This window comes from Eptesicus fuscus, chromosome 4, assembly GCF_027574615.1.
Source record: "Eptesicus fuscus isolate TK198812 chromosome 4, DD_ASM_mEF_20220401, whole genome shotgun sequence".
NCBI classification, from domain to species: Eukaryota; Metazoa; Chordata; class Mammalia; order Chiroptera; family Vespertilionidae; genus Eptesicus; species Eptesicus fuscus.
Genome location: NC_072476.1, coordinates 23469021 through 23495569, shown reverse-complemented (window position 1 = coordinate 23495569; position 26549 = coordinate 23469021). Strand labels below are relative to the sequence as shown.

At 46.4% G+C, this 26549-nt stretch overlaps 1 pseudogene; it reads left to right on the top strand.

Annotated features, from left to right (window-relative positions):
* The window catches only part of LOC103286281 (28S ribosomal protein S5, mitochondrial-like), a 59306-nt pseudogene extending 33349 nt beyond the window's left edge, over positions 1–25957 (top strand).
* The last annotated feature ends 592 nt before the right edge of the window (positions 25958–26549 follow it).

Genomic DNA, 26549 nt, shown 5'->3' with positions numbered 1-26549 from the left:
TGGTCACTCCTAACTGCCCTCCCTTGGCAGCATGTTTGCCCCCAACTGCCCTCCCCTGCTGGCCTGTTTGCCCCCAACCGTCCTCCCCTGCAGGCCTGGTCCCCCCGCAACTGCCCTTCCCTGCAGACCTTGTCCCTCACAACTGCCCTCCCCTACAGGCCTGGTCACCCCCAACTGCCCTCCCCTGCTGGCCTGTTTGCCCCCAACCGTCCTCCCCTGCAGGCCTGGTCCCCCTGCAACTGCCCTTCCCTGCAGGCCTTGTCCCTCACAACTGCCCTCCCCTACAGGCCTGGTCACCCCCAACTGCCCTCCCCTGCTGGCCCGGTCACCCCTAACTGCCCACTCTTGCCAGCCTGGTCACCCTAACTGCTCTCCCATGCAGGCCTGGTCGACCCTAACTGTCCTCCCCTGCAGGCCTGGTCTCCCCTATCTGCTCTCCTCTGCAGGCCTAGTTGCCCCCAACTGCTCTCCCCTGCAGGCCTGGTCACCTCTAACTGCCCTTCCTTGCAGGCCTGGTCCCTCCCAACTTCCCTCCCCTGCTGGCCTGATCACCCACACTGCCCTCCCCTGCTGGCCATCTTGTGGTGGCCATCTTGTGTCCACATGGGGAAGGCCATTTTGGGTGTTGGAGTGATGGTCAATTTGCATATTACCTCTTTATTATATAGGATTAGCCAAGTGAGACTCAGTCTCCGGATTCTTGGGGGAAACCAATGAGAAAGACATTCTTTTCTCCACTAAAGTGGCTAAGCTAGTAGCAGCCTTGAGCTGCCAAAGCCCATCTTATGACCGTGATAGGGAAACCTCCCCGAGAATGAAGCTCACAGGAAACATGGCAGGCCCAAGAGGAAAAGGTGCTTCTAATGAACATCTGAGTACACCTAGATTTATCCTGGATTTTCAGTTATGATTCAATAAATTCTACTTTTGTTCTTAGACCAGAATTTCTCCACCTCAGCACCATCGACTTTTTGGCTGGGCGGGGCTGCCTGTGCATTGTAGGGTGGTTAGCAGCATCCTTGGCTTCTACCCACAAGATGCCAACAGTCACCCCACAGTTGTGACAACCAAAAGTGCCTCCAGTCATTGCCAAATGTCCCTTCGGAGGCAAAACCACTTCCCACTGAGGACCACTGGATCAAACCAGTATCTAGGGCGTGTAACTAAAAAGAGGCATGACCACATAACCCATCAAATAATTTCCTACCTCCTTTCCGGGAATCATTTTCACTCCTACATTTCTTTACTTCCCATGGTATCTGAAACATCTTTCTATAGGCTTTGCTTTCCAAAGCCCATCAGTCTAGTTCACATTTTTTTTAATATTGGAGTAAATGAAAGTCAGTCAATCAGAGCAAGAACAACTTAGATCTCAGTTCCAGCACTACTTTTATAAGCACCAGGTTTGGGTACATCGATTGCACCCTTTCCCCCCTTTAAAAATTTAAACATCTTCCCTCATTTACTTTGTTTTAGAATTTTCAGCAGTCAATTTTCTTTTATGCACAGACCTTGCCTTCGATGGAAACTAATCAATAAGAAATTATTTTTTGCCAGGCTATTTTAAAGTAATGTAACCAGCATATTTCTCTCTCATTCATGGCTTTATTGATTGTGAAGTGAAAACAGAAAGATAGTGGAAGAGTCCACACTGCATTCCTGAGACCCCATTTCATTAGGCTCCATCACACCGGCTTTATCCATCGGAGCCCTTCCTCCTGACGACACTGCTCTGGGAGAGCTTGGGTTTGATCATCAACCTCATATTATAAATTGAAGCTCACCTAGAGATGAGTTAGTTCCTTAGAGTGGGGGGTGGCAGGGTGGAAATTAATAGCAAACCTCAGGCAGATGATCTGCATCCACTAATTCTATCTGAGTTTTTTATTTCATTTTCTTTTTTTGCCAGTTATTACTCTTATGGAAATGCTGCCCCACCTTCTGGCTCCCAAACTGGAATATACCTTTCAAGAAAACATCGCATTGCCCTGATGGGGTGGCTTGGTTGGTTAGAGCCTTGTCCCATACACCAAAAGATCGTGGGTTCAATTCCCAGTCAGGGCACATATGGGAGGCAACCAATTGATGTCTCTCTCTCACATAGATGTTTCTCTCTCTCTCTCTCTCTCTCTCTCTCTCTCTCCCTCTCTCTCTCCCTCTCTCTCCCTCTCTCTCTCTCCCTTTTCTCTCCCTTTCTCTCTCTCTCTTTCCCCCTCCTTTCCTATTTCTCTAAAATCACCTCGGGAGCATTTTTAAAAAGGAAAAGGACACCTTGTGTTGAATAAGAAAATCAAAATGAAAATGGAATTTCAAGAGGAGAACAGCTACCATCTTTTTCAATTATCTTTAAAACACATGCGGGAAAGCTTTTGATGCACAGGCACAGTCAGATGTGCGGAATCGTTTCATAGATGCACTTGTGTGTCTGAAAACAGTCATAATGCCTGTGAAGATGCAGAGGGAAAGATGGACAGCCAGTGCCCTTCATCCCATGCACACAGTAGTGACCTAACTTGGTGACCTGACTTGGTTTCTCAGAGGGAGGGAGGGGGAAGAGAGTCTGGTACTGGGAGTATTAGTAATTGTAAAAATGTACTGATTCTTTATTAGAGGGAGAGAAATCCATCTGTTTGGGGTAGTAGCTTGACTATGACAGGTCACCGATGGAAGGCACATGCCTGGGTCAGCAAGACATGAGAGCACACTGACCACACACCTCAGAGCACATACACACTTTCAGCCATGAGACCAAAAACTCTCGTCAAATGAAACTAGCAGTAAGTGGGCCTCCCTGGATGTCTGGATGTCACAGAACTCCACTCCTGGTTGCCCTGGCTATACACAACCCTCCATGCCAATGTTATTATAGCAAACGCGGGCGCGTGCAGACAAAGAAAGAATAGGATTGAACAACACGTAATCTAGCCAACTCCATGCTGAAGGTAAACAAGGGATAGAGGTTGGGAGGGATTTGCCCATTTATTCTTTCAACAAAATGACTGGGCCCCTATTCTGCACCCAGCACTGTCCTAGGCTTTTGGACTACAAATAAAACATAGATGCCTGCACTTGTGGGGCATACGCTGAGGCAGGAAAGGATGAAATCTTGAGTTTATGGTTCAGGGCTGCGGATCAAAGGGATTGTATTAGCCTGAAGACTTCCTAGATCCTATACTCCAGTAACAACCCCACTGTCTTGGGAAGAAGTGAGTGTAAAGAAAGAAACAAAGTGTATCTTGCACCCATGTGTTCTCCTCTCTCTTACCTGCCATGGAAGCAAACTCCCATCTCCAGGACAGGAGGTGGAAAAGCAGGAGGTGGAGTGGCATCAGTGTGAGCCAGCTTGAGCTGTGGCCAATGTTGCAGTTCTCTGTTGAGATAACACCCATCCTTGGCTGCCATCAATGAAGTTGGAGCCTCCATGAAGCAGTTAGGATTAGTTCATAGGAGAGTCTGCAAACATCAAGAACTAACTCACGTTGAGTCTGCTCTGCCCATCCCTTCCCAGGTAGCCTGTCTCCTTTCATTTTCACAGCAATCGGATGAGGCATTTTGCCTCCATCTCACAGATGAAGAAACTGAGGCTGAGAGAGAGTAGGTGACTTGCATTGGGTCTGACTGACTCCAAAGTCTATGTCCTTTCTGTGTTGCTATGCTGCCCACTTCACTCAATACAACCTACTCATTAGTATATGAGTGTTAACCTGAGTCTAGCTGGGTTAACTATCCCCAGGGAGGCAATGTAAGGGGTATGGAATTAAGGTGTGCAGTCTTTGCTCTCCTGGGACTAACAGTTGATGAGACAAAGGGGAAAAAAATACCCATTCAATTTTTAGCAAACAATAACTACATGCCACCACACCCACCTTATCCTGTACAAATCCCTGGGGGTCCCCGAATGTGCTATACCTTTGCACAAGCCTACAGTGCCTTCTTTTTCCTCCTCCCTCCATCCACCAAAATCCTCTTCATCCCCCAAGAGTCAGCTCCTTTAAAAGGTCCGTTAAACCCCCAGGCTGATCAGTTACTTCTCTTCTATGTACCACAAACCCCCAGTGCTTACCTCCACCAGAAAACTTATATCTCTAAGAAAGGGAATATCGGTGAGAACTTTAGGAGTCAGGGAACCCAGTGGAGAAAAGCCTGAGATGGGGAGATGAAAAAGAGAAAGGGGATGAAGGATATATGCTGTGGTCCAAGGTGGGGGGGGCCATCTATGAGTGGAAACTGATAGCCAGGTAGCAGTAAAACAGAGAGGTCAGGATACTCAACACCCAATTAATCATAATGTGTTACTTTCTAGGAGCTCCCACCTCGGGAAGCATAGCTGATCACCACAGGAATGAGGTAGGTAGTAGATATTGTCATCCCCATCTGATGAAAGAAGAAACTAAGACGCTCTGAGAGGTTCGGGGAGCTGCTCAAGGTCACGCAACATGAAGACCCCCAGGCAGCAGCCCCAAGTGGTTAAGATCATACCCTCTGGTGTCAGGCCAAAAACAGCTCTCAGCTTCCTCTGGCCCTGTGACCTTGAGCAAGCGACTAAACTTTTCCCTAAGACTCAGCTTCTCCATCTATAAAAAGGGATGAAAACTCTACTTCATAGCGTTGTTGGAACCATCAAATGATGACAGACCTTAGTCAGCCTGTGACATCTGTGACCACAACTGTATCCCACCCATCACTGCTGCTTTTGTTTCATCTGAGTCGTCTGCAAAACCACGTGCGCCAAACTGGTCCCAGTTCTCCAGGAATATCAAGGTTTCCTCTGCACATGTGTTGGACAAGACAACTTTGGACCCCAAGTTTCTGAGCTCTTGTCCAAATGCAAGTCCTCTTCCTCACAAAGCCACGGACTTCGCTTTTCCTTTCTAAGCTGTCAAGAAACAAAGGCCAGGGGCTGGCTTCACAGAATGGTTTGGGAAATAATTAGTCTGCCTTCCACAAAGGCCAAAGTTCACTGCTGAGATATTTAAAACTCTGCTGATGGCTTAAAATAAATATCACAATGGAGATGTCAAAACAGCAGTGTGTTCTAACACATGACATTTGGGGGTGGGGGAAAGCAAAAAATGTTAATGGATTTACCAAAATAATCTCAAGGTAAGACCTTTGAGGGTTTGATACCTTAGAAATTTCATATTGTTTCAATTTTCTTTTTGGTTCTTTGTAAGTTTGTTTTCCTCCTTTGAGGGCACGGAAAGGTCTGTCATGAAAAAGAAGCAAGAAGTTTTCTCAAAAAGAAAAAAATAAGCATAATTGTATTTTTTAAATCAATGATAACAATTTCCAAATTTTTAAGTCAGTTTTTTAAATCAATCATAACAATTTTTCCATGCTTAAATCCATTCTAATAATTGTTTCTTTAAGAGCTTAATGCAATTCCCAAATGCAAATAACTGATTCCTCCAAATGGAAGATGTAGTGAGTACCCAAGGGATGCCATGTTCTGGGCTGGGAATTTTAAATATTTCTTTCATCTTAATCCTCCCAGATGCTCAGTGAGGCAGGCAATGGAGACCTCAGCTACTTGCCCAGGAACATGGGGCCAGTGAAGTGCACAGTCAGGATTGAGCCTAAGTCTTTTCTCCTGGCTCCATGCTCTTTCCAGCATATTCCCAGAGCCCTCTACTCCATCCAGACCTATGAGAGCTAAACACCCCACATGATCAGGAAAGGCAACAAATGCAACCTTATAAACTGGAACTCATGGCCAGTAGAAAGCAATAAAGGCTAAATGTCAAATGCAAGCCGTTCTAATACATACCCATAAACTCAAGAATATGTCCTCTTTCCCTGGCCTGCCTGGCAGAGCCTTCTTCCTCATCTCTAGCACTTCCAACCTTGCACTTCATGCTCTGTTGAACACCAGATCACATATATGGCCCAGCACTATCCATGCCTTCTGTCACTATGCCTTTGCAAATGCTGTTCCTTTTTCCACATGCTCTTCCTCCACAATACACTTGGAAAACTCCTATTCACCCATCAAAACCCTGCTGGAACATAATCTTTTGGAAGAAGTCTTTTTATCTCTCTCCTACTCTTACACCCAATGGAATTCATCAGTTTCTTCTCAGTCCTTTCTCTATACCAGGTACATGCTTTCATTTTTGTAATTAGCAGAGTGTTTGGGTTTTTCTTCTTTTGGTTGGTTGGTCAGTGGTTGGTTGGTTGGTTGGTTGGTTGGTTGGTTCATTGGTTTGGCCAACAAACCTGTTCCCCTCACCAGAGTGACTTTCGTGCAGGCAGGAGCTATGCCTTAATCCACTCTGTATCTCCCATGCCCAGCTCAGTGTCTGAGTCAAAACAAGCATCTAATTGAATTGAATGGAAATTGAAAATGAAAACAAATATCAGGGAGCACCAGAAGAAAGGGAAGCAAGCGCTAATGTTGTGAAAGTCTATTACAGAGCAATCAACCAGACCATGTTTTCCTAATACAGATTACAGAACTGGCACAGAGACAGACGGGGAAGCAGTGGGGACTCTGACTCTCTGGACATCTGCTGGGCGTCTCATCTGATCAATCCTCGCCTTGCCGTGCTGACGATTTCATCTTTCCGAAGTCAGAGGAAACGGCGAGGGAAATGGTTGCTTGGCACCAAGTTCTGGCAACAAAGAAACACTGGTTGATGAGAAAGTGGTGGAATCTTTGGGAGAAAAAAAATCAGGCACGTAAGCTGAGAGTTACAGCACAGGAAAGGGGGAAAGCATTCATTAAACACCTACTGGATACTGCCTACTTTACATGTGTTACTACATGTAACTCTCATAACAACCCTAGAAAGTGGGTATACGTCGCTTCTATTTACAGAATAGGCAATAAAAAAAAAAAAAAAAAACAGAAAATGGAGAAAGGTTAAAGTGACTTGCCCAAGGTCATATCACACATGTCTGTCTGCCTGCAAATCTCAAGTTCTGACCTCACACTAAGCTGCTGAGTAAAAAGCAGGGCATTGCCTGACTGGCCACCTGGACTTGAAGAAAAAGGATGTCAATCAGTATAGCCTAGATCAGTGATGGGCAACCTTTTGAGCTTGGTGTGTCAAACTTCGCAAAAAACTGAGCATAACTCGGGTAGTGTGTCACTTTGAGGAAAAAAACATTATTTCACGATATTTATAGTTTAAATAACATAAATGTATAATTGTTATATATAATTGTATTTAATAAACCAAAAACTAAATATTTAGTGCTGACACGCGTGTCAGAGGTTCGCCATCACTGGCCTAGATAATGCTACAGTAACAACACAGACACCCCAAAATCACAGAACTGTGACACAACCAAAGTTATTTCTTTGAGGCTGGGCAGCGTTCTAGGGTAGCATCTGCTGTCTTCTGTGTGGTGGCCCAGCACTCATGGAACTCACGGACCCTCCATCTCAGCAGGGTTTGCCTCAGCTGCAGAAGAAGGCCCTGGAGGACCTCACACCAGGGCTTTCTTCCCCAATGCCTAGAAGTAGCACACGTCACCTCCACTCATATGACCCAACCCAATGCCTAATGGGCACAGAGTACAATTCTCCACCGGAAAGGAGGAAGAACCAGAGAGGACCAGGCACCAAATGGCAGCAGCCTCTGTCAAGTTGAGAAAGAAAGCTGCCTTGCACAGCAATGGACACCTGACGAATCCTGCCTCTGTGTGCTCCCAAGAGAGAAGAGAGAACACGAAAACAAAAATTAATAACTACATAGCAGTTCTCGAAAGAAGAGAGAGGGCACACTCTTGACAGGAGAAATTGATTATGAAAGATGATTTCACAACCAAGAATCACCAAGCATGTGGGAAGCTCGGTCCCCTATGAACAAGGTCCCGTGGCCACAATTTCAGAAAAAAGTGAACTGCAAAATGAAAGGGGGTATTTATAACATAACTAGAGGCCTGGTGCACAAATTCATGCACAGGTGGGGTCTGGCCATCCGCCCCGATAGGCGGGGGGAGGGGCCGCAGGTGGTTGGTTGGCTGGCCCCGCCCTCTGGTCAAATTTCCAGTCCAACGGTCGAGGGGACAATTTGCATATTAGCCTTTTATTATATAGGATACTGCAGACTGAGTGGCCTGCACAATAGGAATTTATTTCTCACAGTTCTGGGCTGGAAGTCCAAGATGCTTGGTGTGCCAGCTTAGTCCGTTTCTGGTGAGAGCCCCCTTCCTCATTCAAAGACAGCAATCAGGCAGAGCATGTTTTCCTAATACAGACCACAGCCTTCTTGCTGTGTCCTCACAAGGTGAAGACAGAAAGCTCTGGTCTCCTTCTCTTCTTATAAGACCACTGATCCCATGAGGAGGCTCCGTATTCATGACCTTATTTAAACCTGGTCACCTCCCCAAGGGCTCACCTCCCAAAGGCCTCACCTCCTAATACCATAGCGGGTTAGCACTTCAATGTATGCATTTGGAGGAATCACATACATGCAATCCATAACAGGAAGGCCCAGAGAACCTGTGTCTGCTCAGTCCACATTTACCATTCCCAATGAGAAGGAGGATGAGGCATCAACAGCAATTGACAGGAATGTGCAAGAGCTTCCTAGATGCTCGTATTTGAAAAGCTATGAGCAAAAGCTGGAACATGGGACACAAATAAGTGTGCCTTTGGAAATGCATGCAAGGTAGCACGATAGAAAAAGTACTGATCCTTTGCAACTGGGGGAAAGGATGTTCTCCATTTACACTAGAATCAGTTCGTGTAATTCTGTATCATTAATAACATGAAAGCATGTGTACTGGGCGCTATCAAGATTCTTACTCCCAGTTAGAAGCAATCGTTTGCAAACACTTATGATATCTGAATTCCTTGGACAATTTTTGATTACTTCTGCATCAAAGTGACAAAACATGAGGGCCATTATAACATCAGATTTTATTTGGATGAAAATATCAGAATTCCTAGAGGCAAGAGAATAAGTATCCAGGTACAAATTATCTAGACGTACATCCTCCATTTCCAAAAGGGCCTCACATACACTGAGCCCTTTTACAGTACCAGGCCCCATGATGAGCACCTTACATATCTTATCCATTTCATGTCCACAGTAAGGGTTATGACAAGGTAAGTTCTATTAGCCCCATTTTTCAGATAAGAAAACAGGTTCAGAGAGGTTAATTTCATTGCTTAAGTCCACAAATTTAGCAAGGAGCAGAACTCGAAGTCAGAGCCTTGGGTGCCTGACCCTAAAGACTGTGCTTTTTTCACTACAAGGGATGGAAATTGGGGAAAACAAGCTACTAAAAAATGGGAATACTGGTAGACCCTCTTCTTTACGATTCTTGAAGGAGCTTCTCGGAAACTACCAAAGCCAGGCATGGTGATGTGTTCAGTCCACATGGGTCCTTTGCCCCATTTGATAATTGATTACTGCCCCCAGTAGTCCCAGCTCATTGATAGCCTTCAATTGAATCCATTCATCCACAATTACCACCTGAGCTCCATGAGCCAACAAAAGAAAGGATCTGTTCACCCAACTGACCTTGAGGCAGGCTCACCCTTGATCTCAATGCTCATCCAGATGGAGAAAAGTCCTCCAGGCCGTCATTGGAAAGCTGAGGACACCCTCCCCCCCACAAGCTGGCAAGTTAATATCACATGAGATGACTTTTGGAAAGCCATCAAGTTAATATCACAGGAGATGAATGGAAGCAGATGGCAGGTAAAGTACCTGGAACAGCCTAAAGATACACTGGACCAATGTAGCAACTTCTATTTCCCACATTACTCCAAACAGCAGCATCCTCTCAACCTGATTACCTCATGAGTCAAAGCACCTCTTGCAAAGCTCCATATGCTCAACCTTGATTTTTAAATGAGTAGAAACCTAGGAGACAAAAAAAGTGATGAAGAGTCTTGGCTCAGAGTCAGCCAGACCTGGGTATGCATTCCAAATCCACTGCACACCAGCTGTAGGACGTAAGCCATTAATGTCTCCACACCTCCATCTCCAGACAAGGAATAAACAGAGCATATTCCTGTCATCCTGTGCTAACTGAGGAAATACAGGTCAAGTCCTTGACACAGGACCCAGCATACAGTAGATAGACACTCAATAAATGTTGGCTATTGTTCCTAAGAAAGAAAACGTTTAGCTAGTCTACACATTTTATAGGTCAACATCAGTACTGAAAATAACTTTCTGCCATACCCTGAATCTTCCTCTCTTGATTGGTGTGCTTATGATTCTTGAATTTCAAGTGTCTCTTAATTAGTGACTTGGGGGGAGAGGTCTGTGGGTAATTAATGACCCCAGGATGCCTTTCTCTGCACCCTGCTTGACTCGTGTTCTTCCTGGGGAAATCTCATCCACATTATGATTTACTCATCCCCTCAACAAATACTTATTAACCTTCTACTAATCACCAATTACTATGCTCTCTACATGGAACTAGGCACCTTGTATCCCACTCAGCTCCACTTAGATCCCAGGTACCTAAACTCAAAGGGTCCAAAACTCGACTTTCCATATTTCAAAACATGTTCTCCCCCTGCCTCCTTTCTTGGTCAATGGCTCTACCACACTGGAATCACCCCAGACTTCCTCTCCTTCCCTCACTCTGCACATCCAATTGATGCCCCGTTTTTGTGGATTGAGGTCTGTGCCTCTCCCATCCCATTTTCCCCCCTTCACGGCTGATTCACACTCATCCCCAGCAGCTTCCACCATGGCCACACTGCTTCCAGTTTCCCCCAGTACAGCCCCACATGCAGGACAAAGTCATGTGAAACATGACTGTGAATCTGCCACTTTCCTATGTAAAAACCTTCAAGGATTCACAAGACCTCCAAAATAAAGTCTGCTCCTTAGTCAGGAAGGCCCATCACAATCTAGCCCTGCCTCCTGACCCAGCCCTCTTCCTGGCCATTTCTCACACAAGCCCCTTCCCTTCAGATGCAGCAACCTACTGGCCATCTCCCCCCCGTAAGCCATTGCACGCATCCAAGCCTCTGAATATGCTGCTCCTTGTCTCACAATTCCCTTCCCACTCTTTGGCTGCCCAGCTGACATCTACTCATCCTCTTTCATGAGTTCAAATCCCCATCCTGGCCTTTTCTGATGCCTCCCCTCCCCCAGACCTTCCTCTGTGCTCTGACATTTTCCTCCTATCATAAGTAGGACACAGTCTTGTGATTTGTCTTTTTGTTTTTTCTTCTTTCTCTGTCCCTCCAAAACCAGATGGTCATCTCTTTGAGGATAGAAATCCTGTCTGATTTGTTTCCAATGTCATACATGTTTTTAAGATAAAAGTCAAGACAAAAATAAAGTTTTTGCAACTGTGCTGATACCAGAAATTTCTGAAAGTAAATGTTTTATGAATACCAGGGGAATCATTATAATAATAATAATGACAACAACTATTTCTAAGTGCTTAGTCTGACTAAACACTTTATAGGCATAGCTCATTTAATCCTTTTAACTGCTCTATAAGGAGGTACTATTTCTGTTGTCTCTTTTTTTGGGGGGAGGGGAATGAAACAGCACACACACACACATTCTTTCTCTCTCTCTCTTTCTCTCTCTCTCTCTCTCTCTCTCTCTCTCTCTCTCTCTCAGGGTTTTGGAGTCTGAAAGACACAGTCCTAATGTGGTCCTGTCATTGACCTTCTACATAATCTCCTGGCAGTTCACCTTGCCTCCATTTGTTTTCTCATCTCTGGAATGAGGATTTATTATGATAATTTAAAAATACTATTTATAAAATTACTAGAGGCCCAGTGCATGATTGAATCATGCACGTGTAGGGTCCCCTACACGCTTTCACTTTTGATCGTGGGGGAGCTGGGTGCCTGTCCGCTGGTGCACAGGTCTTTCAGAAGCCTCCAGCGCGGTGAAGGCTTCTGAAAGGCCTGGTGCCTGAGCGAACAGACACCCAGCTCTCCCGCTTTTGATGGTCCCAGGTGGGACATGAGCTCGCTGCCCCAGAGGCCCCTTTTGTGCCGAAGCACAGCCATGGCTCAGCGTCCCGCCAGCCCAATCGGCCCCCCCGGCCACCCCGAGTGCCGCCCCCCCCGCGCCTCCTGGCCAATCGTGGGCATAGCGAAGGTACGGTCAATTTGCATATTTGTCTATTATTAGGTGGGATTGGCTCATCATAGATGCTCAATGTTAATGTCTCTTTCCACAAACAATGACTCCTGGCAACTTGTCCAAATTCTGACTCCTTAGGAATATTATTAAATTCTTAAATCAGAGAAGTAGACCTCTGGTTGGCTGGCTCCACTCTGGCTTACCAATAGACCAGCTCTGAGCCTCTCTCGTCCTCGCCACCACCCCTCCACAGCCCCCACCAACACTAGCTTCATGAATAAGGTGGGTCTCAGGGCAAGTGACCCGGGATGGGGCTAGAGGGAGCATAACTCCTATACAGTTTACTTGATAATTTTTAAAAAGTGGAAAGCTTAGCAGCTTGGCTTTGGGTTGTGAAGCACATGAGAAAGTGTTTCATGTGTATTTCTGTCAACCACAGCAGGAAGACCACGTTCAATGTCACGGATGCAGGTGTGGAAGCACCTGACAGAGTGGGAATTTGCCACGATAGGATTTAAAGGGCAGCCTGTTGGCCTGGTGACACTGAGGCTGTCTTCCCATCAGCTCCGCCTTCCCCCCCTTCCACCACCCTCCCCTCCTCTCACCCAGAATACATTAACATTTCAAAATGTATTGATTACAGGAGCAGACTCGGTTTGGGCAGGGGAGGGGGGAGAAATGGATTGATTCTATTATTTGTGGGAGGGGGGGGAAATAAACAAGGGTGCTTTTGTTTGGAGGACAAAACCAAAATTATTGGTTGAATGGGACTGAATTAAGCACTTAAAGTTCAGTCTTTCCAGAGTGCTGACAATGCAGGTGGTGATCAATATGGAAACAATCTGCACCGTGGGGAACCCGGCCCGGTTATTAACAACTAATTATACCAAATATTCTGCAGGATTCGGTTGTTCTCTGAAAGGCTGTGATACAGCAGGACTCGTCAGCAATGTCAGGTTCAGGAAGGGATTCAGTTCCTAGAACGGCAAGCCCACAGCTGGGATCAAGGAACTCCCAGAGACCTCAGCTCCGTGGGGCCCACTTCACAGCCTGCCACTCACCAAGCAGGGTAGGGGCAGCCCACACATTTTTATCTGCATTTTCAAGTATGACCACCAGCAGCCAGACTGTACTGCACCAGGAGCATCAGTACGGCCACACCAACTGTTAAATAAATGAAATCTTTCCATACTAGTTGGTCAACAGCCGCCCTTGGGACTTCCCAGACCCCCACCCCTCATGATCTAAGAACTGAAGAGTCGACACCTGGCATGGGAAGAGGTCTCCAGAACATGCCCCAGTATCCATTCTGATAAGTCAGTGCTCATGCCCGGCAGGTGGTCAAATGACTACAGACAATGGCTTTCAGCCAGTCACCAGCAGCCAGTCTACAAACCCAGATACCTTCCTTTGAGGGAGAGGGTACTTAGTGAGAATAAATAAAATCACACACAAAATATATATATACATGTATACTTACATACATATACACACATATATAGTTGTGTATACATATATAGTAATATGTGTAGCTACATATACAGCTACATATAGTTGTGTATACATAACTAACATACATGTATAGTTACATATAATTATGTACATATTATGTATAGTTTTACATATTCAGATAGATATATAGTTTATTTAAACCTGGTGTGTTTTGGAGATATTTCCATGTTACACATATAAATTTATCTCATCTTTTTAACAGCTGCACGGCACTCAATCATATGGATGTACCATCACTTTGCCACTCCTACTTTTTCACCAGTATAAACAATGCTGTAATAAACATCCTGAACATATGTCATTCCACGTGCATCTGAACATTTCCGTACGGTAGATTCCAAGACGTGGAATTGCTGAATCATTGAAAATGTGCCTTCCTAAAGTTGACAGATATGCCAAACTCTTTATACATTCTTTTATATGCAAATGACAGCAGCACGTGCCCCTTTTACCTGGATGGCTTTGCAGGAGTCAGCCCCCCTCAAAGTGCTCTCTGGTCTAGTTGAAGAGCCTGGTTGTGATGTGATGTGTTCATCTGCATTTAAAAGTCAGAGTCCACCGGGCATGTTCTCATCTGCACTGGCACACGTTTGCCCACAAAGAGGCAGAGGGACTCCTCATTGCTATTTCTAGCCAACAGATTATTCCAGATGCCCCCACAGCCTCCACTCGGTTGGGTTGTCTGAGAATAGCAAACAGTAAGTTTGCCTGCAGAGCCTGGGAGAATGACACTCTCGCCAACTCAGCGTCACCACCTGTCACCCAGGCCCTGAAGCTGCTCTGCTTGTGTCTAGAGCCACAGGAAGTTCCTTTGAGAGTTCTTCCAACCTCTGGCCACACCTTGCCTGGGATGTTTCCAAGCAGCTGATGAAGAGCAGCTGCCAGTCTGTGGCCCTCTAACACAGGACCTCAGGCCCAGCGCAAAGGGCTAAGTGGAAAACAGATGCTGGTCCACCCTCCCTACCTCCCACCTTCCCATAACAAAACCTTCTGGGCCTGGGAGGGGGCAGAGGAGAGAGAAGCATTGTCCACGGTAAAAGCATCTAGACCCCAGCTCGGTCTGCCAAAATGCCACGCTACACAAGCAATTTTATTCATGCCACAAAGGACTTGAGGGAGCTTTTGAGAAGGGACATAACATAATAAAATTGGAAAATGTAATTAAAAGACAAAGCCAGGGGGAGGAACCAAGATGGCGGCATAGTTAAACAACTAATCTGCTGCCTCACACAACAATTTCAAAAAACAACTAAAAGACAAAAACGTTACCACCCAGAACCACGGGAAAGCTGGCTGAGTGGAAGATTTACAACTAAGAAGAGAAAGAAGCACAATCGCTGAAAAGCTGAGGTACGGAGGCACGCGAATCGGGCCGGCGGCGGGCGGCTAGGTGCGCGGCTTTTCTTCAACCCGCAGGGAGACAAGCTCCCGATCACTCTGAAATCCAGTTTCTGGGGACACTCGGGGGATCCAGGCACCTACGGGGAGAAGCTGGACTCTCGGCCATCGGGTCGGAAAGTGAGAGTGACTTTTTTGCAGTGGTGCGCCCAGCAATCATTGTTTACTGCGCTGGAGCGCGGGGCGCAGGGACTTGGAAACGTGGAAAGGCAGAGACGGCTGATAGCAGTCATCGCCGTTGGCCACGCCCCAGCCTAGTGACGCCCTGAGACCCCGCCCAGCCCTGAGGCCCCGCCCTGAGGCCCCGCCCCGCACATTCTACAAACCCGCCCAGGTTCCACACAGCGGCTTTTGCATATAAATGGCCTGTTCTGGAGCAGCTTAACCAACTGCAGCTCCAGTCAGACTGTTCCAAAACCGCCCAAGCAAAGGAGGAGAAAACTAGCCCTTGCTGTAGCTCCTGCTGGGGGACACACAGTACACAAGGGTACACCAAGAGTGTCCACCTCAAGTAACTGGGAGGCTGACCCGTTGAACCAATAGGACACCTAGTACACAAAACTACCCTACCAACTTAGGGAAGCAGAGAATATGAGAAGGCAAGGAAACAGATCACAAACCAAAGAAATGGAGGAGAACAAGCGACTGGACATAGAGTTCAAAACCACGGTTATAAGGTTTTTCAAGAATTTCATGGAAAAGGCCGATAAATTCCATGAGGACCAACTAGAAATTAAACATACACTGACTGAGATAAAAAATATTATACAGAGACCCAAAAGCAGACTAGAGGATTGCAAGAATCAACTCAAAGATTTGGAATACAAAGAGGCCAAGGACACTCTTCCTGAAAAGGCCGATAAATTCAATGAGGACCAACTAGAAATTAAACATACACTGACTGAGATAAAAAATATTATACAGAGACCCAAAAGCAGACTAGAGGATTGCAAGAATCAACTCAAAGATCTGGAATACAAAGAGGCCAAGGACACTCTTCCAGAGAAGCATGAAGAGAAGAGAATTCAGAAAGTTGAAGATAGTGTAAGAAGCCTCTGGGACAACTTCAAGCGAACCAACATCAGAATTATGGGGGTACCAGAAGAAGAGAGAGAGCAAGATGCTGAAAACCTATTTGAAGAAATAATGAACGAAAACTTCCCCCACCTGATGAAAGAAATAGACTTACAAGTCCAGGAAGCACACAGAACCCCAAACAAAAAGAATCCAAAGAGGACCACACCAAGACACATCATAATTAAAATGCCAAGAGCAAAAGACAAAGAGAGAATCTTACAAGCAGCAAGAGAAAAACAGTTAGTTACCTACAAGGGAGCTCCCATACGATTATCAGCTAATTTCTCAACAGAAACCATGCAGGCCAGACGGGAGTGGCAAGAAATATTCAAAGTGATGAATAGCAGGAACCTACAACCAAGACTACTCTACCCAGCAAAGTTATCATTCAGAATTGAGGGCAGATAAAGAGCTTCACAGATAAGAAAAAGCTAAAAGTTCATCACCACCAAACCAGCATTATATGAAATGCTGAAAGGTACTTTAAAAAGAGGAAAAAGAAGAAGAAAGATAAAAATTATGAACAACAAATACATATCTATCAACAAGTGAATCTAAAAGCAAGTGAATTAAAAATCTGAGGAACAGAATAAACTGGTGAACTTAATAGAATCAGGCATAGAATGGGAGTGGATTGATAATTCTCAGGGGTGTCTGTGTGGGGAGTATGGGAAGAGACTGGACAAAAATCATACACCTATGGAGCGGGGGGGGGGGGAGGTAAGGGAAGAGGGGGGGTAGGAACTGGGTGGTGGGGAGATATGTGGGGAAAAAGGAGAAACAATTGTAATCTGAACAATAAAAATTAAAAAAAAAAAAAAAAGACAAAGCCAGGGAAAATATATTTGGGACAGGACATGAAGGCCAAGGGGGAAAGCATCTATGCAGTCCACTAGGTTTTGCACAATTGTTAAGCATGGGAACTCGAGCTGGGCTCCAAGCTCCCTAGTGACCAAAGGAAAAAAAAAAGGGATGGGGAGATTTGAGTTGAGTTAGTATCCAGCCCGGCCAGCATGGCTCAGTGGTTGAGCGTCAACCTATGAACCAGGAGTCATGGTTGGATTCCCGGTCAGGGCACATACCCAGGTTGCAGGTTCGATGCCCAGTGTGGGTGGTGCATAAGGTAGACAATCAATGATTCTCTCATCATTGATGTTTCTTTCTCTCTCTCCCTCTCCCTTCTTCTTTGAAATCAATAAAAATAATTTTTTAAGTTAGTATCCAGATTTGAAATGTGCATGAAGAAAATCCTCACATTTAGACTTTAAGAATAACTGCAAAGAGGAAAACAGGATATAAAGATGACACCATTCTCAATTTCTCAGAACAGTTCTGTTTCTCTTTTGAACAGGGGTCCCAGAAGCTGACCAGAGCGCCCCTCCACCCAGCCTGGCAAGACCTTTCTGAGCTGACCTGAGGCTCTGTGCCCTTTCTTAAGCCCTCCCCATCCCCTCCTACTCCTCTCAGCTGCTTCCTGTCCATCCCCCCTTGGGGTGCAGCCAAGATCTTCCCACACAACCCTCCAAGGTCCCAGCTTCTAGCGAACATAGCCCTTCTTCTCCCTGGGCACCTAAGATAACCAGGTGTGTTTCAGGAGGATATGGAAGGAGGATATTCTATTTTTTCTACACCAGAGACCACGATTAGCATTTTCTTTCCCCCACACCTTTTTTACTTGGTAACTGTTAAACATTAGAAAATATATAAAAATCCAGATCTGCCACTTTTTACAAATCAGGCAAAAAAAAAAAAAAATTAAGTAGATAACATGGCATCTCCTCTTAGCCGGCTGGAGCTGAGAACCAGTTGCCTCCTTACACAGAGAAAGGCACCTCCAATCTGCCACAGTCCTCACCCTCTATTGTTTACACCCAACATACTCCCCTCATCATGTTTACAAAACCCAGTCTAGGCAACAAATACTTTATCTTAACAAAGGAGAGAGAGAGAGAAGGAGAATGAAGTGAGCGAAACTGACCCGAAAGACCTGAATTCGGACCCATGACTTAGCCATCCATCTTCTAGATTCACAAAATGAGGGGTCAGACACTGAAGGAGAAATTCTTCCCACCTCTGACAACATTCCTCCTTGTGAGGGGCAGAGGCCCTGCTTCCCAGGATGGGGGGATTTGCTGACATCTTCAGACCATGGCAACTGTGATAAAGGGGTCAAGAGAGGGGCCCTGTGCGAGGGGGCCATGTCACTTTATTTTCTGCTTGAAATGTCTCACTTGCCAGTGCCTTCACCGCCCCAACCCTGGGGTTTTGCCAGCATATTAGGCTCGGGTAGCTACAAAGATGAACTGCGGACGCAGAGTCAATAGATTAGTTTTACAAGCAGAAACACAAACAAAACAAAGGCAAAAAAAAAAAATTATTTTAATCTCTTGCTCTCCTTACAATAAATTGTATGAAACCAGTAGCCTGTTTATCAGAGGCTGGAGCCCAGGTGTGTCCCGGAAGCCAAGCCTCGAGCGCCATCTAGGTGCAGAGGGCAGCACTGCAGGCGTTGATCCTTGAGCTGCTCCTCCCAACTCCTGCAGACCCTTCCTTCCCTTCCTTCATCCCTTCTCAGGCTGCCTGAAGGTCTCAGTGGAGGCGATATGCTATAGTGGGGAGCCAGGGGCTTTGCAATCACACCCTGCCACTTCATTAACTGTGCGGTCTTGGGCAATCTGTTTACTTACCTGCAAAGTGGAGATAATCACGCCATCTTACTGGGTGACTGGAACTCTAAGAAAAACTACGCAATCTGGCATATAACATGGAGTCCATAAACTTTTATCCTCTTCCCCCACTGCACCGAAAATTTACTCAGCCACAGACAACTCCCCGGGGTTGGTTTTGTTCATCGGCAAACCGGGGATGAGACCCTGGGAGGGCGGCTGGAAGCGGACAGAACATAACCAATATATACAACTCCTGGCTCACAATGAGTGCTCAGCCATTAATAAGGGGAAGGGAAGGAACTGTAAATCTGGCCCTGATCAGTTACAGGCACCGAGGTTATACAAACACACGAGACAGTTATAAAGATAAATAAGACAGTCTTGTAGCGAGAGAGCCAAGTGTAAATAATAATCCAAGGTCATAAATTAGATGTATAAACAAAGTGCATGTCGATACAGATCTCCAGGCTAAATCAATTACCTCACCTACTCCTCAAACACACCCTACAACCAAGGATTGTCACCCCAACTCAGGGATGAGCCAGGGGCGGCTCGGGGAGGGTAAGTGGACGTCGCCTGGACTTATGCTGTTTATGTCCCCACCTCCTCTTTGCTTCTAGTTTAGATCTGATCCATTCCCCAAAATGGATTCCTCATCTCTGCCACTGAAGCAGAAAACGCTTGAAATCGGACTCTTGCTTCCCTCTCTCCCCTCCCCTGCCCCAGTACTCTATGGGCCTGAAGTCTGGGCTATTCCAATTCTCCATCTCTCTCCCACACAGCCCCCTCTTTATGCCTCCACTCTTCTCTCTCCAGTTAGACCTCCCTCACTCCACCCCTGCAGAAGCCTATCAGGGCTCTCTCTTTGTCAGCTCTTCTCCCTCCAGTCCCTCCGGCAGTGGCTCCCAGGAGGATCTCAGCAAATCTAGTTGCAAGTCTAACCTCTCTAGGCTGCTCACCTTCCTCCAGGCAGCTTTCCCAACTACACTGCCCACAAGCATCTCTGCTTTCCCTCAACACAGACAGGTTGTTGACAACTCTGCCTGCGCATTAAAATAACCGGGGGAAGCTTACACATTGTTCAACAGTAAGCACATGACGCCATTTGCCATCGGGGAAATGCAAATCCAAACCACATTGAGATACCACTTCACACCCACTAGAATAGATATGGAGTAATTGGAACCCTCTACTTCAGAAAACAAAGCTGGCAGTTCTTCAAAAGATTAAGCAGGGAGTTAACCATATGACATATCAATTCCATTATGTATAATGTCCATGTAAAAACTATACACATGCCCAGCTGGCATAGCTCAGTGGCTGAGCATCAACCTATGAACCAGGAGGTCAAATTTTGATTCCTGGTCAGGGCACAAGCCCTGATTGCGGGCTCAATCCCCAGTAGGGGGCGTGCAGGAGGCAGCCGATCAATGATTCTCTCTCATCATTGATGTTTCTCTCTCTCTCTCTTCCTCTTTCTGAAATCAATAAAAACATATTTTTAAAAAATAACTATATACAGCCTTGGCTGGTGTGTCTCAGTTGGTTGCATGTCGTCCCATGCACCCAAAGGTCACCGGTTCAATTCCCAGTCAGGACACGTGCCCAGGTTACTGGCTCTATCCCTGGTTGGGGTGCAAGCAGGAGACAGCAGATCAAGGTTTCTCTCTCTCCCTCTTCCTTCTTCTCTCTCTAAAATCAATTTTTAAAACAAAATTTTTTAAAAAACAATATACAGATGTTCATAACAGCATGATTCATAATGCCCAATCCTCCTCCATTAAAATCCCTGGGGGTGGGGCCCAGGAATCTGCCAGCATGTTTAATACGTGTCCTTTATGAGACATCCTGAAGGTTGAAAAGCACTGATCTACAGAATCTAATTCATCCAAGGTCTGGGTCACAGTCAACACAATTTTACAGCCTGGATCTGTGGTATCTCTGATTCATTTTTCATCATTCCTGCATCAACACCTGCTGCTCCAGGCAACAGAAATGATCACTCCCTTCCCCTTCGTTTGGCTCCTCCAACTGGCCTCCAGGGCTCCACTCCGGTGCCACCTCCCGTAGCAAGCCATCCCAGGCTCCCCACCTCCCACAACTGGACTTACTATAACCCAGTGGTTTTCAACCAGGGGTGAGTGTGCTTCCCAGGGGACACTTGGCACATCTGGAGCTATTTTTAATCGTCACAACTGGGGTTGGGTGAGACTACTGTCTAGTAAGTAGAGTCCACAGATGCTGTTAAATATCCTGCAATAGACAGGACAGTCTCCTCCCAACGCCCCCCTCCACACACACACACACAACAAAGAATTATCCAGCCCAAGTGGCAGTAGTACTGACACTGAGAAACCCTGCAGTAGCCTTTTGTCATGTGAGGTCCTCAATTGCAGGGAATGTGTAAGATTCAACCATGTAAGCTCAGAACCAGCTATAGAGCCCAACACACAATAGGTGTTCAGTAAAGGTTAGTAGAATGGATCATCTGTACACGTCATCTGGCATTTGGGTGTTCACTTATTCCCCACCTTATTCAGGAAAAGAATTGTAGCTGCTGACAAAACACACACACACACACACACACACACACACACACACACACACAAATCTATGCAATAGAACAGGATAAAATAAATGAGGTTGCCTTAGGAAAAAAAGAAGATAAAGCCATAGGTGGGTCGGGATCAGGTAAGCATCGGGAACAGTGATTCCAGTCCTAGGTAAGCATGAGCTGACATTTGACTTCGGGCTTCCTGCTAGCCACAGCAAAGAGGGAAACATGAGATTCATGGCATTCATCCAATGAAAATACCCAGTTGCTCAAGGGAAGCACAGCTTTCTCTGATGCAGTGACATGACAGGCACGGGAAGGGGGGAGGAGAGGGAGGAGAAGGCAACCCTCTGAATAGCATCAACACACCAGGAGTATTTCATGACTATTTCTTATAACTTTCTCTGAGTTACTTTGACCTCATTCTCTGCCATGTAATTTGGTAGTTCCTCCCCACCTCACTGAGTTTGGACTTGGCCATGTGACTTTCTTTGATTAATGGGATGAGGACAGATATGGTGCAAGCAGGAGACTTAGATGGGTTTATGCAGCTGGATGTGCTTTCTTGCATCTCTGCCATCGCCATGAGAAGGACATGCCTGGCTACCCACTAGTCCAAACAAGGTGAGAGATATGTGGAGCCCAGCTGACTCAAGTTATCCCACAAACATAAAACCTGTACCACAACCACCCAGCTGAGCCCAGCTCGGCTCAGCAAATCCCAGTTGCGTGAGCAAGCCCAGCTGAGTCCAGCAGAGCCTCCCCTGCCATCTCCTTCGATGCACAATCTGAGTACATGTCCACTGTTACAGACCACTGAGTATGGGGAAGGTTTATTATGTGGCATCATTCTGGCCCTAGTTAACTAACACATCTCCCAAGTGCAAAGTGAAGGGATAAACAAATATAAGCAATCTTTTTCAGGGCTAAGATGGAGCGAATGGGTCCACGTTAGGTTTTCCAACTGAACTAGATAGTAACTCCTTGATGTTGGAACACAGGTCCCCCTAAGTGGCCACCACAGACCTGCGTACTTAAAGACACTTGATACAAATGTGTCCATCGGTATTTGAGTGGGAAAATAAGCAATCAGGGCATTTCAGCACAATGCTGAAATGAACCAAAGTCAAAATGCTTGCAAAAATGGATGATCAATTGAGTTAGACAGTCTATAGATTCAGATGCTCTAAATGCCCTGTCAGATCAGACCCACAGGGGACCTAAAATAGGCAGGTTTTCTAGGCGTGGCCCTCACGTGGTAGCCACCCTCCTGCATATGGCTGGGTTCTTTCTGGCCACCTCAGACCCCTCAGAAATGGGACCAAAAACTCTCTTCATCTCCCATTCTTGCACATGGCTCCACTTCCAACTCAGAGCGACCCTTCATGTACTTCCCTCTATTGGGTAACTGGCCTGGGATCTCTAGCTTAAGCACTCGGATATTAACCTTTTGCACTCGGATGTCGAGATTAAAATTACTCTTTGAATGTATCAATAATATGAAATATTAAAAAAATCCAAATAAATAAGTTTGTATGAAAATAAACTCCAGTTTTTTATTCTACTGCCGCACTTTGTAAAATCTGGGGTATTTAAAAAATTAAATCCCGAGTAGAATAAAGGGATCGAGAAAAAAGCAAGCGAATGCAAAGGGTTAAAAGGCTCGGCCCCATCTATACTTTCATTTCCTCAACTCATGTAACAAAATGGTTAAAGGCATGGGCTACGATGTTGGTCCATACTGGGTTTCTACCACATACAAGCTGTGTGACTTTGGGAAGGCACTCAACCTCTCTGAGCCTTGGTTGTCTTAACTGTACAATGGACATAACAACATTTACCTGCCTTAGGGCTGTTGTTAGGTTTGAAAAAGGTATGGCATATAAAGTATTCAGTATAGCTCCTGGCACACAGTCAGTGTTTAATACATGTGAACTATTATCATTTGCCTTTGAACTCGGAGAGTAGACTGGTCAGATAGAGTTTCTGTGGATTGGAATGGAAAAGTCTTGTGCCACAGACAGACGTGCTGGCGGCAGGAGTAAGGTCAGATACGCTACCCCCAGGTGGCGGTGAGAGCAGCGGGCTGCCTCCCTCTGATGCAGGGCGCACTGGCAGGTCATTTATGGTCCAGGCAGCTTTACATAAGCACCTTCGCAACAGCTTCCACTTTCATGTTGAAGACTCTTCTCAGCAATGGCCCTCTGTCACCTCTGGGAACCATTTCAGCAGCTGGATCTGTGTGCTACAGTCACAATGCTGGATTTCCTCTCCCACCAACCTGACGGGCCAACGGTACAGATCCTATTGTTTCTTCACTAAACTGACAGCTGGTCAGCTATGCATGAGTGCATTAGCAGAGACTAGTACAGGAGCAAAAACAAAAGGAAGAGGCACCCTCGCCGGTGGCTCAGTGGCTGGAGCATCGGCCTGTGCTCCAAAAGGTCACGGGTTTGATTTCTAGTCAAGGGCACGTACCTTGGTTGCAGGTTCAATCCCAGACCCTGGTTGGGGCATCTGCGGGAAGCAACTGATCAATGTGTCTCTCTCACATTGATGTTCCTCTCTCTCACCCCTTCTCTCCTTCCCTTTCACTCTCTCTTAAAAAAAAAAAAAAATCAATGGGAAAAATATCCTTGGGTGAGGATTGACCAAAAAAAAAAAAAAAGATGCAAGAGAACTAAAAAAGAGAGAGAGAGAGAAGAAAGGTTTTGAACAGGGGTCAGTTATCGATGGAGTGCACAGTGGCCTCCCATTGCCTGGTCTGAATGTCCCTCCTAGGGGAGATGGAGCTGTGCAAACCATTGCCCAAAGCAGCAAGAAGAGCAGAAGGCGGAAGCTGACATGATCCAGCAGAGAGAAGAGTGGGACAGGAAGAGGAAGAGGAAGGTCAAGCTGGAGCGAAGCTGGAGTGGAAACATGGTTCAATGTCTTGGCCCTCCCGCCCCTGATCCCGGTGGAGAAACACATGATGATTTTGATGCCAGGATACTTGAGGTAAGAAATGTTTTCGGTATGATAGCAAAAGAGGGAAGAGATCAGTCCGTGTCCTGGTCGCTGTGGGGAATGGCAAAGGACCCACAGGTTTTGCCACTGGAAAAGCCACTGAACCGGGGGATGCTTCCAGAAAAGCAAGGAACAGAGCAGTTCGCTCTTTGCATGATACGGAACGCTACGAAGACCGTGTGATATTCCATGGGATCTCTTTAACATGTAATAGGACACATATCAAGATGAAGAAACCACCCAGAGGCCATGGCCTCTGCTGCCACCCGGCCATCATCACCGTCTGCCCCTCACTGGCATGGAAGACAGGTGCGCCAAGGTCTCGGGGTCCCTCACATGCTCACCTCACCTGGGCCTCTTCCACGAGCTCTCGCACCAGGAAACCCACCAACAGTTGGCTGGGAAGAGTGTCTGCGTTGTAAAGTCCAAGGGGAGTGCCGCCCTCTGCCCAGCGTGGCCACTCGCCGAAGGGGGCCTTGAGAAAGGACCCGGAGCCAGAACAGCAAATTGCACTGGGAGGAGGTGAGGGCCACCCAGGAACAATGTGCTCCATACGGTCAGGTTTAAGGAGAGCCCCAGCTGAGCTTCCCTGGGCCTCATCCACCATAGTGCCGGGTAGGCCAGCACCGGGAGGAGGCTCAGCTCTCACGCCTTAGAATGTTGGGGCGGAGGGGGGGGGTGGGTTATGGTTTAAGGAAAGAATTTAAAAAAAAAAAAAAGTGTTCCATGTTTGTACCCCATGGAGTTGAAACTTCTTCCCAGACAAATTACCTGCCATTTATCCTACCTAATAAAATAGTAATATGCAAATTGACCGCACCTTCGCTACACCCAAGCCACGCCCACCAGCCAAAGCCACACCCACCATCCAATCAGGGTGAGTATGCAAATTACCCAACAAAGATGGCAGTTAATTTGCATACGCTGAGGGAGGGAGGAGTGAAGACTGAAGACAACTTAGAAGGAAGAGGGAGGAAAAGCGGAAAGCAAGGTGGCTGCCAGAGGGAAAGCCCGGGCGGGGCGGAGCGGGGCGGGGCAGGGCGGAGCGGAGCGGGGCAGGGCGGGGCAGAGCGGGTGCAGGCGCGGAGGCCACAACAGCGGCGGCAGTGGCAGTGCACTTGGCCACAGCGGCCACTTGCAGGATTCTTTCTGCAAATGGGCTACTAGTTATCTATATTATACTAAGAGCTAACCCCATCTAACAGATGGAGAAACTGAGGCTCAAAAAGATAAAGTAACATTCCCAAAGGACTCCAGCTAAAAAACTATCAGAGTGAAGATTCAAGCCTGTCCCCCTCCGCCCCCCAGGCCTGGCTCTTGCCCCTACATTGAGCTGTTTCCTCCATATCATGGCCCTCTGCCTCAGTTTGCAGACATCCCCGGGGCCGCCTCAATTCCACTTTGCAGGCCGAGCCTGTTAAGTGGTACACGGCCTCTGTGGGAGAAGATTCTAATTGTGTCTGACCACAAGGTCTGCAGGGAGTTAATAAATTATTCCAAGAGAATATCTGCACTGAAGGCCTTATTGACTGGAGTCCATTTCCTGAGCTGGCATAAATTTTCCCCTCAGCAACGGTTGCAAAGCAAGTTCAAGTGCAAATCTTGATGCCTCCTCTATAGGACCCCTTGCTTATCTCCAAGGCTACATCTGCAAAGCCTGCCTGCCAGTCAAGTCCATTGCAAAAGGACGATCCCTAGAAAACACAGAGAGATAAGTTTTAGGGGTTCCAGGTTTCCATAAAAAACGGACTTCGGTTCTTTTCTCTATGCTTTTTCAAATGAATGATCCCTTTCCTCCCTCACAGTCTCATCTTCTTCCTGGAAAGAACCACAACTGATTCACTGCAGTGCTGTACTACCCCATAAACAGAAACAACCCAAGCGTCACCAGTAGGGAACTGGTTCAGTAAGCCCTCCGTCCAACAGAATGCTGTGGAGGCACACATTCGAACGAATGAGAAGAGCTCTATGTCCCCAATACAGAGTGGCCTCCAACTTGTATCTTTTAAATGAAATTATCAAGGTTTAGAAAGAGTAGATAGCTTTGTGTAGGAAAGAGATGGGAATATGTATTTCCTTATAGTAGCAACATGAAAAAATGGAAGGATAAACCAGCAGGAAAAGGTTCCCTTGGATGAGGAGAGGACAGCGGGAATAGCGAAAAGTGAGGTTCCTCGGAGGCAAAGACAGGGGGGCAGACATGGCAAGAAAGGAGGAGTGGGAAGTGGTCCACCCAGCCAGTCAATAAAGTCCAAAAAGTCTGTAGAGTTTAAAAAACAACAATAGCCCTAGCTGGTTTGGCTCAGT